This window comes from Corythoichthys intestinalis, chromosome 6 (genome assembly GCF_030265065.1).
Source record: "Corythoichthys intestinalis isolate RoL2023-P3 chromosome 6, ASM3026506v1, whole genome shotgun sequence".
In the NCBI taxonomy this organism is placed as follows: Eukaryota; Metazoa; Chordata; class Actinopteri; order Syngnathiformes; family Syngnathidae; genus Corythoichthys; species Corythoichthys intestinalis.
The window spans coordinates 6,486,349-6,499,403 of NC_080400.1; the positions used below are offsets into that span (position 1 = coordinate 6,486,349).

Sequence of the window (13,055 nt, forward strand, 5' to 3'; positions counted from 1 at the left end):
AGAATTCCCCTCAAGAATGATGGGGAACAAAAAACACTCATTGTCAACTAATTATTATAAATATTCTTGTAAGTTAATTTTATTGTTGACACTGGGGTCATCAAAATGTTGGGCCCCCCTGCCCCAAAAGTCAAACTCCGCCTATGCAGACAATGCTTCAAGACAATTCTTGCCCGGTGTGTGTATATTTATAGTGGGCAGGGCAGCTTTAAACCACTCATCAGTGATTGGACACACACCTGACTTCAAATGTTTGGTAAAAACTGTGTTAGAGGCAGGAATTTGAGCAAAACCTGTTTTGGTGTGCAAAGGGTTAATGAGTGTGTGTGCTTGGAGTGGGTGTGTCATTGTCACTCTGTCACCTAATTAATACCACCTGTGACGCCCTGGGAAAGTGTGATTGAGGTAGGAAGAGAGGAGGCAGGGTGCCAAATTTCTGTTGACCGCTAGCATTTTTATCTACTAGTATTCCATCCAATGTAATTAGAGTCGCTCTCGTACGCTCTTATTTGATATTTTTTTTGTTTGTAAGTTCCACACGATCACGTCACTGTGCACACTTTTGCAATACAGTGTATATAGTAGACAAACGTGTCACCATTTGAGCTTGAGCGGATGGGAAAGTGGCAAAATTAAACCAAAGTAGTCATGTGATCGAAGTTTATTATACACACGTGATCACATTAAGAAATTAGACAAATGAACGCCATCAAATGACCGTCCCAGCCTCACACGAGTTTTCGTGTATGCAGCGCATCTGGAGCCCCGCTATTCCCTCTATGTGAGTAATTGGACACTCACACAATAAATTGGTTTCAACTGCTCTTTTAGTCTCCTCAGGCAGATGGTTCACATACTTATTTTTTACCATTCTGTCATTGTGTGCATGGTATCCTCATTAAAATATGAAAACCTATAAATGTTTGGGTGGTTTTAGTTAAAGCAGACACTGTATTTTCATCAGTGTGATTTTGACAAAGATACGATCATATTTGATGGTGATTTTATGCAGAAATGTGAGAAATTCCAAAAGGTTCAGATACTTTTTCATAACACTGTATTATTATTATTATTATTATTATTATCATTTTAGAAGAAATGTGCTGATTTAATTGAATTTCTCTTTCTGTAGCCATCAGCCAAGCTAATGTGTGCATCAGCTCCTGAGGTGAGTAGTAAAGCACTACATTTATTTGAGTAACTTTTTGAGAGAAATATACTTGTTAGAGTAGTTTTAACACGCAGTACTGTTTGGTTTTCCTTGAGTAGATTTGTGAAGAAGAAACACTACTCTTACTCCGCTACTTTGGGCTACACTACAGTCGTTATTTTTTTCCTTTTAATTGACTTTATTTTTGCCAGAGATGCCAACAGTGGCTGTCTGTTTCCCCAATGACATGTCGCACAATAACCACATTACTCCATTATACCAATCAGAGGTAACATTTTTTTTCCTCCACTCAAGGGCACTCATGCTCCTCGGAAGGGTAATGTTTAAGTGTTTTTCTGGTCGAAATTTGATGATTTTTGTGTCATCAATTTGGCCTAATATGGTCATGTAATAGGTTATAGTACAGTATTTAAAGTTCGTATAGATGAAGTTGTGCTTAAAAATAAATATTATTTAAAAAAAAAAAATAGACCTTGTAAGCAGTAACCTATACTGTTACCTAAATTGTCCAGCCGCTTCCCCGCAAACAAGTCCTCTGCGCTCAACAGGGAATGACGAGCTCTAACTTGTTCGTCGCCGGGCGGGTTGCCGATCGGCGAAGATAATGGACAACCCAGTCGTCATGTGAAATGATCCGGGCTAGCTATGTGGGATTTTCCGCTTTGAAGCATCACTCTGTTCGGGTTAGCGTGTCGGCTAGCTGTCACGCCTCTTGGTTTTTTGACATTCTCCGAAGCCGGGGAAGGGAAATGACATAAGCCCGACTTAGGTGGCATAAAATATCGTTTGGGAGTTGCGACAGTAAAGGTGAAGTCGACAGTTTTGACTAATAAGGAGTAATTTTGCCATGTTGTCCTGAATAAATGCATTCTTATTATTTCATATTACATTTAGCACAAGACTGTTATTTGTCATGACCATGCCATTTATTTAGCTATTGGGGGAAAATATGTGGATAAAAAGAATATCCTGTAAAAAAAAATTTGAGTAGAGAGACTGAAACAATGACATTTTGCGGCTCTCTTCGTCGCATTTTCCTTGGTCTGAACAATTCCCCCTCAATGGGCTGAATAGTAAAACCGATGAGCCCATTCTCCCACTGACGTCATCCACCTGTTGGGGAAGCTAGAGCCCTATAATTGTAGGCGGGGCTAACCGGCAGATTAAAAGACTAATTTCTCGTCATCTGCGCTTTGCTAAATTGTTGTATATAGTCGAATCGTCTGAAAATATGATTCTAATTCACATAATAATGCTATTTAAGACTTTTTTCCTCCTGTCGTACGCACTTTAAGGTTCTGTGATTGGAATGCAACCTGGAATTTATTGTGTAATTTGTTGTAGGTCCTAAATGTTTTGTAATTAATTGTAATTGATTCATTAAAGTTCCACACCCCAAAACAACAGAGAAGTTGTTTTAGCATTTTTTTTTGGGAGAAGAAAAAATCCCTTCCTGAAAATTAAGCACCTCCTCAGTGTAAGGTTTTATTTTTCAACACATGGAGCCTTTTTCACTTTGCATGTCAAAATAAAAACCCGACCAGGGTACAGTAAAGCTTTTACAAAAGCATGACTTGATAACATTACAGCACTGTTGAATAAAAGCCTTCCATTTTTTTTTTTTTTTCTTGTTGGATCATTGCCAAGTTGACTCGGTCGTGTCGTTAGGGAGCACCCGCGTGCGGCTAGCCGAGCATTCCAAAGCTATTGTTTGGCGCCGCTCGTTACTTCATTAATGCACAGCGAATGCCGACGGGCACTGCGGCCAATGTTAATGAGCACATTAGCTTGCTCCTGGGCCAGCCACTGTCTTTTGATCAAGTTCATATCGGTCCGAGATGCAAAGACAGATGGCCCGGGAAGATGATGCATCTGAAGTCCAAGATTCAAGGCCACTTGAACTCAAAAGGACGCCTGACACTGTGGTTTGCATGCCCAGAGTTTTTAACTATTTTACAATCATACACTTCAGAGAATCAATGACATCAATTGGGATTTTTTCTATAGTGTTGTTGGCAGATGTTGGAGTGTGCAAGTCAGTTTCATTTACGACGATAAGCATTCGATCTAATTAAACTGGGAGGGGCTAGCAGGGAACGAATGAATGAAATTTTAACCATGTCAAAACAAAATCAGAATCCACTCATGGCTGCCATTGACAGCGATAGACGTCCAATCCATTTTGACTGAAGGGGGCGAATAAACTGGTCATAATGGATTGGATGCCTATTGTCATCAATGGCATTGAAACGTGAGCATTATCAGCCAGTCCTGCTAGTTTGAATTAATTGAACATCTATTATTGTCACTGGTAGTCGATAAGTTAATGCCCCAGTTTTTCTTAAAAAAAAAAAACAAACGAAAAAAAAGAGGTTAGGATTCTAAGTGCATCTTATATTCTAAAAAAACATGGTAATCAATAACTATTTCCATATTCAAGTAATCGTTTGGAGTGGTCGTTGATCTAAGTAATTAACTAATCGAGCACATTGTGTCATGTTTGTGTTCTCAGTTGTTTGTTTTTCTGGGGCGGGGTCATTCTACGTACCTGTGACCAGTGTTGTCATGGATTACTTGAAAAAGTAATTTAATTACCGATTACTGATGACGCCTCAAAAATTAATCTACCGTAATTTCCGGACTACAAGCCGCTACTTTTTTCCCTCATTTTGGGTCCTGCGGCGTGTGCAATCATGCGGCCAATTTGTGTATTTTTCTGACGGCCACCAGGGGCGCTCGAGCATAGAATGTGGGAGTGAGACACATGGAATATATGTGTCGAGGAAGATGTTAGTTAAACTTTTGACCACAACTGTAACTTCCGTGCCGCTGTGTTTGCCGGCGCTGTTTGGAACAAAAAGTTAAGGTCTGTTATTAAAAGTTTGAAAACTATTTCTTTGTCAATGTCTCTTGTTACTAAGTGGGCACACGCGGCTTATAGGCAGGAGAGGCTTATGTATGTACAAAATGGGTTTTCCTTTAAAAATGTACTGGGTGAGGCTTGCAATCAGGGGCGCCCAATAGTCCAGAAATTACGGTAGTTACTTTACTGATTGCTTTATTATCAAATTAACTAAGTTACTTTAAAAGTAATTTATCAATTACTTTTAACCAATTCTTCTGCTTTGCTACCTAAACGCCTAATCTCAAAAATTCAGAACTTCCCCTTTAAAATTTTATCAACTGTAATTCTGTCTGCTAATTCCCAATTAGCATTCTTGGTGCATCCTCTCTATCCATCCTGGGAGTGGATTTCTCCTGACTGTGGTTCTTTCTCATTTTTTCCAAAGAGTTTTTGAAGTTTTTCCTTGCCGACATGGAGGGTCTAAGGATGAGGAAAGCCCAGGACTTGGACTAGAACTTTATTTAATTCATCTACCGTTTTTGTATGTACAAATAAAATTAAACGACATATTTTCATCTAGCTCCGTCAATGACACTCAAACATGAGAGTTCTTAGCGAGTCCTCCTAGTTTAAATGGATTTGACATCAGTCCTTGTCAATGATAGGCAATCAGTTAGTGAAATAAAATAATTCAATAGCAATATTAGCATTATACTATGAAATATAAAAAATACCTTAGATATCTCATACATCAGAATTCAAATGGCAACCGCTGGCTACATCAGAGCAGTTTTATCGACAATTTATCGTTCGCATCTCCCACTCGGAAAAAAAACAAATGCGGCTGACCTCTGCACCTCCCTCACCTATTCTTCTCCCTACCTGGCGCATTTGCTAACAATGAACAGAGGGGAGGGAAAAATTCATCACAAACATGATTGAGGCTAAGAGGTGAAGATGTTTTTCTTTCTTCCAGACCCATGGCAAATCGTTTTTTAAAAATATCTGTGTTGTTTTTCAGCGAGTAGAACTCTATTGCCGCCGGTCTCAAAGTCCAAAAAGATTGGACGTCTATCCAGGGGTGAAAGTGGGCCAGAACGGTCAGGAACGCAGTTCCGGCATAAGATTCAGGGCCAGAACGCAGTTCCGGTATAAGATTCAGGGCCGGAATGCTGTTCCGGTACAAGCAGAATAATAGTGCTTGTGTCACGTAATCCGTTTCCACCAATATTTATTATATATTTTATTCCACGGACGGCATGGAGGTTTCCCCAGCTGCTGCAGTTATCCGAATCTGACGATGACGAATCACGTCAATGTGCGAATGCACGCAGCAAAGCAAAAACGCCTGGATTCATTTATCCGTTCAATTGGATGACATACTTACATGTGATCAGCAGAGATAGTTACCTCTGATTGGTTCAAATGTGCATGTTTTTCTGGAACAGCAAAAAAAAAAAAAAAAAGGTTGTTGAATTGATGCGACCCAAAAAAGGGCAATGCAACATAAAATGGATCAAATCTTTAAGAGAAACGAAAGAGTTGAGGAGGCTTACTTATCATATTTAGTTTTGTTTGCTCTGATGGGGAGGTTCAGAACATCTTAGCTCTCAATTGGTACTTTGGACTTATATTTGTTCATTTATGTTAGGCTACTTATTTATTTCCTTATGATTTAAAAAAAAAAAGTCAATGCGATCTTGAAAATATATTCCATTTCACTCTGCATAATATAAGTCATTTGTACTTATTTTTCTGAATGTATGTTACTTATATATTATTTAAAAAAAAATGTTTACATTACCTTCAATTTTAATATTCAATTTTAATATTCAATTTTGATATCCATCCTATGTTAACTTTTATTTTGCAAATCATTGAAAAAATACAAATTTGAATGAAAATCAGTTTTCGTATGTGTTATAGAAATTACTGCTAAAACGGTTTTCTTTGCATTTCAGTAGTTTAAGAAGGTTTGCCCCCCCCCCGCCCCCCCCCCTCCCAGCAAAAAAAGAAAATAAATACATAAAATTTACGTTGGGTAGTTCTGGCAAGAAATTCTAGCCACTTTCACCCCTGCGTCTATCGCCGTCAATGCTTAAAAGTATTTTCTTTTTGTTATTTGAAATTTTGGTGAAAAGCAAGTGCCAGCAGCTTCCCAAACTCATTCATTCAGGCTAACACGAAACTTGATAATCACCCTCTGTTATAACAACCATCGCTCCAGATAGCTTCCATTCGCGCCCTTTGGTGACCTCTCTATCAGCGACTCATCAATTCACCCGCGTCCGAGGTCACGTGAACGGACCGGGTCATCTCACAATAAGCAAACGGGTGGAAAGGCGAGCGCTCGCTGGTCGATAATGCGACGGGATAGAGCGGCCACGCATCCGGACTCATTTGGGAAAATGACAGAAAAAAAAAAATGGCCGTAACTGTCAACACAAAGCGCTGAAGGTTAATTAGGAGGTTAATTAAAAAAAGTTCCACAGGAAATCATGAAAAAAAAGGATCAACTTTCTGAAAGGTAGTCTTTTTCTTCATGACGCTGAAATGTAACATCGGTCAAAAAGCATTTTAAATATTGACATTTTTCCAAATAGGAAATAATTATCCATATCATGTTCCATATAGTCTCCACGATTGACGTGGAACATGTCAATCAATCCGACGGCGTTCGCAGAACAAAAAAGCAAACTCGGTGGGTGGTTTTCTATTTTCATCAGAGGTTCAAGCTGACCACCCTATTGATTCAGACTCTAATGTAGTGGAAGAGGCTTCATCTCCGCATAAAGGTCAGGCTTCCCTAGATACTAGAAAGGTTAAACAGTCCAGTTTAGGAGTATTATTTGTTTATTGGACGCTGGGATTACTGTAGCCTAACGCGCTATTCTCTATACCGGTTTATTAAACCAGGGGTGTCAAAGTCATTTGTTGCAGGCAACATTGGACTTATAGTTTTCTTCAGAGGGCCGTTATGTCTTCCAGTTATAGGCTGCCATGACTAATTGATGATTTAATGAATCGACAGTTGAATCATTATTATTATTAGTTATTGCTAACCTAAAAACTGTCCAAAGCGTCTTTTTTGAGACTTTTTCTTGTCAATTTCTGCCAGTTTTTTTTTTTTTTTTTTTTTTTTTTTTTAGTTATTCATCATACAAATTTTTTTACCCATTTATTTTGTAGTATTTATTTTTAGAGTTAACGTATATGATTGTCTCTTTATTGATCTATTACAATCTTCTTTTTCTTTTGGCTTTTCCCTTCAACTATAGTGGATATATACATTTATTATGATGTTTTGTCTTGTTTTGTTTTTTTTTTAAATTAAAAATAAAGCAGAAAAAACCCTAAATATTTTATTTATAAGTTGAAATAAAAGAGGGGAAAATATATTCATACAATCATATATCACAATATTCTCAAATTTTCTTTAAATGTATTTTATTTAAAATCCAATGAAAGAGTATTTTGTTGATTTGTAATTTTTTTTACTTAATTCAAGTTTGAAAAAAAAAAAAAAAGAACCAGAACCACACGGGGGGACCGAGTGAATGACCTACAGCAGCCATGTCCAAAGTCCTGGCCGGGGGCCAAATGCGGCCCGTGGTCAAATTTCATCCGGCCCCCAGCCTCTGTCATAAAATCAATAACGTCTGGCCCGCACACAGACTTAATAAATTGGTCAGCAGTACTGCGACCAGCATATGAAGTAGCTTACACACTAAATGCTGCTCCTCATTTACCCACTAATAGGCAGCAGCACTCTAAGCAACATTACCCCGTGTTACCCTTTATTCCCCATTTGTAAAATGGCGACAATCAAAAAAAAAAAGTTGACTGTGACGGCTGACGCTTCAAGGATAGGTGGAAACTGGACTACTGTATTTCTTCTCTAAAATATGCAACAATTCATTGCGATCATTGCGAGGCTAATCGCCGACAACATACAGTTTCAACTTCAAGATGTTTATTTCTTCCGCCATCATTATTTTTTGAATAATATTTAGCTGGTACCAAGTGAAAGAAGCTGGCCTCGTCTACGGATCATCAGTTAAATGTCCAAACTTTTTGCAAAGGGGGCCAGATTTGGTGTGGTAAAAATGTGGGGGGCTTTGGCTGATTTACGTAGAACAATATATTTAAACAATTTTTAGCAAGCCCTTCTGTTTGTCACATTTGCTTTATTATTATTTTTTTAAATTCGTAATTTCAACAATCTCGCCTTTGTGGCGTTCTCTTTCGACCCTCGGGCTCTTGCGAAATACTGCTGCTGTGAAATTAAACTAGCTTTGCTTCAAGTTGCTATAATTTCTCGCTGCGTATCTTCCTTGTAATGTTGTGTACATGTCAGCGTGTCTTTGAAAACAGCGACTGTCTCTTTGCAAATGAGGCAGACACAGTTGTTGCGTATTGTATTACAGAAATAGTCCAATATCCACCTATCCTTGAAGCGTCGGGGATCGCAGTCAACTTTTTTTTTTATTGATTGTCGCCATTTTAGAAAATTGAAAGTAAAGGGTCACACGGGGTAATGTTGCTTAGAGTGCTGCTCTTAAAGTTTTTCAAAGTTTCGTGAGAATAGGCTGAGTTTCTGTGGACAAGATAGTTGTAGATATCAGGGTAGCAGATGTCAGGCAGAGAGGGCGAAGACAGCGGGTCGAAAAATATCGATTTAGGCATCAAATATGGATCTGGCGAATGGATAAACTAAAGCTTTTCCACATAACGCCTTTTATGCAACGCATCCAATGAGTTTACAGCGTCTGAAAGCACCGGGGCTTCCATGAATTGCACTATAAATTGCAAGACAAATTGAAACCATTGAGAACACAGATAAACAATGACGGACAATACGGTGGCCGGATACAGCGACACGTCATTGTGTGACGTTGGTGAGTGGGTTCTATTACCAAACAAGACACGCTGACATGTATGACAAGATTACAGGGAAGATAGGTTGCGAGAAATTGAAGCAACTTGAAGCTAGTTTAATTTTACAGCAGCAGTATTTCACAAGAGCCTGAGAGTCGAAAGAGAACGCCACAGAGGCTAGTTGCGAGATTGTTGAAATAATTAATTTAGGGCTGTCAAACGATTAAAATTTTTAATCGAGTTAATCACAGCTTAAAAATTAATCGTAACTAATCGCAATTCAAACCATCTATAAAATATGCCATATTTTTCTGTAAATTATTGTTGGAATGGAAAGATAAGACACAAGACGGACATAAACATTCAACATACTGTACATAAGTCTTGTATTTGTTTATTATAACAATAAAGCAACAAGATGGCATTAACATTATTAACATTCTGTTAAAGCGATCCATGGATAGAAAGACTTGTAGTTCTTAAAAGATAAATGTTAGTACAAGTTATAGAAATTTTATATTAAAACCCCTCTTAATGTTTTTGTTTTAAATAAAATTTGTAAAATTTTCAAACAACAAATAAACTAGTAGCTCGCCATTGTTGATGTCAATAATTACACAATGCTCATGGTGCTGAAACCCATAAAATCTGTCGCACCCAAGCGCCAGCAGAGGGCAACAAAACACCAAAAAACACAAGTAACAAGTGGACATGACACTGTGCTGTCATTTTAATCTGTTTGAGCGGGGCATGTGCGTTAATTGCGTCAAATATTTTAAAGTGATTAATTTAAAAAATTAATTACCGCCCGTTAACGCGATAATTTTGACAGCCCTAAATTAATTTTAAAAAATAAATAAAAATAAAGCAAATGTGATGCACAGAATGGCTTGCTAACATTTGCTTAAATATATTGTTCTACGTAAAGGACCTCAGCCAAGGTCGGCCCTCCACATTTTTACCACACCAAATCTGGCCCCCTTTGCAAAACGTTTGGACACCCCTGACCTACAGAGAGCTGGGACCACAGTAACAAAGGCTACTATCAGTAATACAATGCGTAAAATAAATAACAAATAACATTGTTATTACAAAAGTAATAACAATGCGCCACCAGGGACTCAAATCCTGCACTGCCAGATGTGTCCCCCTGCTGAAGAAGTACATGTCCAGGCCCATCTGCGGTTCGCTAGAGAGCATTTGGATGATCCAGAAGAGGACTGGGAGAATGCGTTATGGTCAGATGAAACCAAAATAGAACTTTTAGGTAGAAACACAGGTTCTCGTGTTTGGAGGAGAAAGAATACTGAATTGCATCCAAAGAACACCATGCCCACTGTGAAGCATGGGGGTGGAAACATCATGAGACGTGGCTGGGTCTTTCAGCATGACAATGATCTCAAACACACAGCCAGGGCAACAAATGAGTGGCTTCCTAAGAAGTATTTCAAGGTCCTGGAGTGGCCTAGCCAGTGTCCAGATCTCAACCCCATAGAAAATCTGTGGAGGGAGTTGAAAGTCTGTGTTGCCCAACGACAGCCCCAAAACATCACTGTTCTAGAGGAGATCTGCATGGAGGAATGGGCCAAAATACCAGCAACTGTGTGTGAAAAGCTTGTGAAAAGTTACAGAAAACGTTTGGCCTCTGTTATTGTGAATTTTATTCATGCTTAAAACACAACCATTATACATTTCATATTTTGTATGCATTTGTAATGCTTGCATGAGAACATTATAGCATAGAGTATTATTCTTATAATCTTTTTGAGTGTGCTTTCTCATGGCCTTGACGATCGTAGACGGTATCACCATATGCCCAAATATGGACTGTTATATTCCGTTGTTTTTCCAACATGCCCTGAATGAATCCAAGGGAGGACTGTTTTCTTATCTTCGTTCCACCCGGCACCAGTGTTCAAGGTCTCAGCTCAAAGATGTTTTTGTATAGAAAAATACCAAGGCTTGCGAGATGATGAGTTTTGTTTCTGGGTAAAGTTTCGTTTCACGGGGCGCTTCGGCACCGCCCTTTTTAACAGTATAAATGTCCAGCTTCTATTGTACAGCTTCGTACTTTCTGGGTGATCTCGGCTCCTAGCTGAGTCATATCATTTTTTACCCATGATGTATCATGTTTATAAAGTCTTCGAAGCAGGCAATCCTTGGCTGTCTAATTCATTATTCTCATTTTGTTATCTGTTGATACTTGTCTCGGAGTTCAAACTTGAGCTTCCCTGACAGTTATTGCCAACAAAGGGTACATAAAAAAGTATTAAGATGAACTTTTGGTATTGACCAAATACTTATTTTCCACCATGATTTGCAGATAAATTCTTTAAAAATCAAACTATGTGATTTTCTCTTTTTTTTTCCCACATTCTGTCTCTCATGGTTGAGTTTTACCCATGTTGACAATTACAGGCCACTCTTAATATTTTTAAGTGGGAGAACTTGCACAATTAGTGGTTGACTAAATACTTATTTGCCCCACTGTATTTATTTGTATCGCTATTTGTGATTGCTATTTCTAATTGTACCTTTAGTATTTAAGGAATTAGCATAGGGTTTTATGATGTGTAACGAATAAATTGAATTATGTACGTATTGTAATGGAGCAATCCCTCTCGACATTCGACCATTTCAACATACAAACCAGGTCCTGGAACGATTTAAAGTTGTATGTCAAGGTACCACAGTTCAGCAGTACCACTACTTACAAACATCTCTACATACAGGATTTTTAAGTTAAAGTAACACTAGGTAAGTTTTCAGATTTGGTCGATTTTAGCGACACCGGTGGGGAAAAGCGGTAGTGTTTTGTCTCAGGGAAGATCAGCGCACACCCGCAGAGTGTCGTAAAATCATGATCTACCTGTTGCCTGCAGATGGAATAAACTACATTTCTGTGTCTGAAACGAATCCAGTTGTGGCTAAACAATGGCATATAGCAGCCATGTGGCTTAGTGATGCTCAGTGGCAGTGAGTGTATTAACTTTATTCTTGTATTTTTTCACTATGCACACCTTATTGTATTTTTATTGCACAATAATCTGTAACATGTATTTGTTGCATGTTTTGATGCATTTTTATGCATTATGAAAGATTATGTCTGAATTTTGAGGGGCTTGGAACTGATTAGGGCATTTACATGGAAAACGCGTCTCCACTTACAGACTTTTTAAGTTACGGAACTACTTCCACAACCAATTAATTTCTTAAATAGAGGTGTCACTTTATATCAAATGTGTTTTTTGTGTCTGTTTTGAAATTCTGAAAAATGGGCTAGATCCTGGAATAAGTTGAAAATTTTCAAGTTAGAATGGTTCGAATCAGTCAAATAAATGCATTCTAAGGTCAATGAATTAGTTAAATCAGTCTTTTGACATCTCTCCTATTCATCAATCAAATATCGTCGCAGTCGCGGACCCTTCTTCCGCTACCAAACCGGACTAGATTTAGCCCTTCCCCCGGATTCAAAGCTCTTAAAACCATAGAGCTGTATCAGGAAAGAGGTGGAGGTTGACTTTCTATATTGAATTCCCTTTTAAACAATGTCACTGCCATGAATTTGAACCTCTCTTTAACTTGAAAGTCCTTGTCGCACTCTTGTTTGTATTGAACTGCTGCCTCAGGTGATGATTTGCATGAGCATTCACACCCGGCGCCGTTGTTTGGCCGTTTCATAAAAGATTTACATTCCAAAGAAGAGTGTCAACACTAGGTCGCCTTTGGAATCGTGTTGATCCAACACTCGCTTCCCGTAATGAGAATAGCCTGTGTTGCCGGGGTAAACCCCTGTGCTACAGTATCGGTAGGGTGACCAAACGTCCTCTTTTGCCCGGACAAGTCCTCTTGTTACAGGCCCTCCGGAGCGTCCGGCCGGGTTTCATAAATTCATGAAAATGTCTGGTTTTTATGATTTTTCACGGGACCAATTTGAAGAGAATCCCTCCGGCCGCTAGGGGGCAGGGCCTGCCTGCATTGACGTGGCTTCTCCTAGTTGGGCGGGAGAAGGAGTAGATCTTTTTTTTTTTTTTTTTGGCAGTTTACCCTTTGTTTCATGGGGAATTACTACCATCAACTGATGGTTTGGCGAGAGATCAGACTACAGTAAGGAGTTCAATAAGGAGTTCTAAAAGTGGCTCCATACACCCAGAGGCGTCG

At 38.7% G+C, this 13,055-nt stretch overlaps 1 protein-coding gene across 1 annotated transcript in view; it reads left to right on the forward strand.

Moving 5' to 3' along the window:
- Positions 1-524: 524 nt before the first annotated feature.
- Positions 525-13,055, forward strand: part of tenm4 (teneurin transmembrane protein 4) — a 630,468-nt gene continuing 617,937 nt past the window's right edge. The window contains exons 1-2 of the mRNA XM_057839253.1: positions 525-781; positions 1,133-1,168. The gene's annotated coding sequence lies outside the window, so the exon portion shown is untranslated. The remainder of the gene's footprint in view (positions 782-1,132; positions 1,169-13,055) is intronic.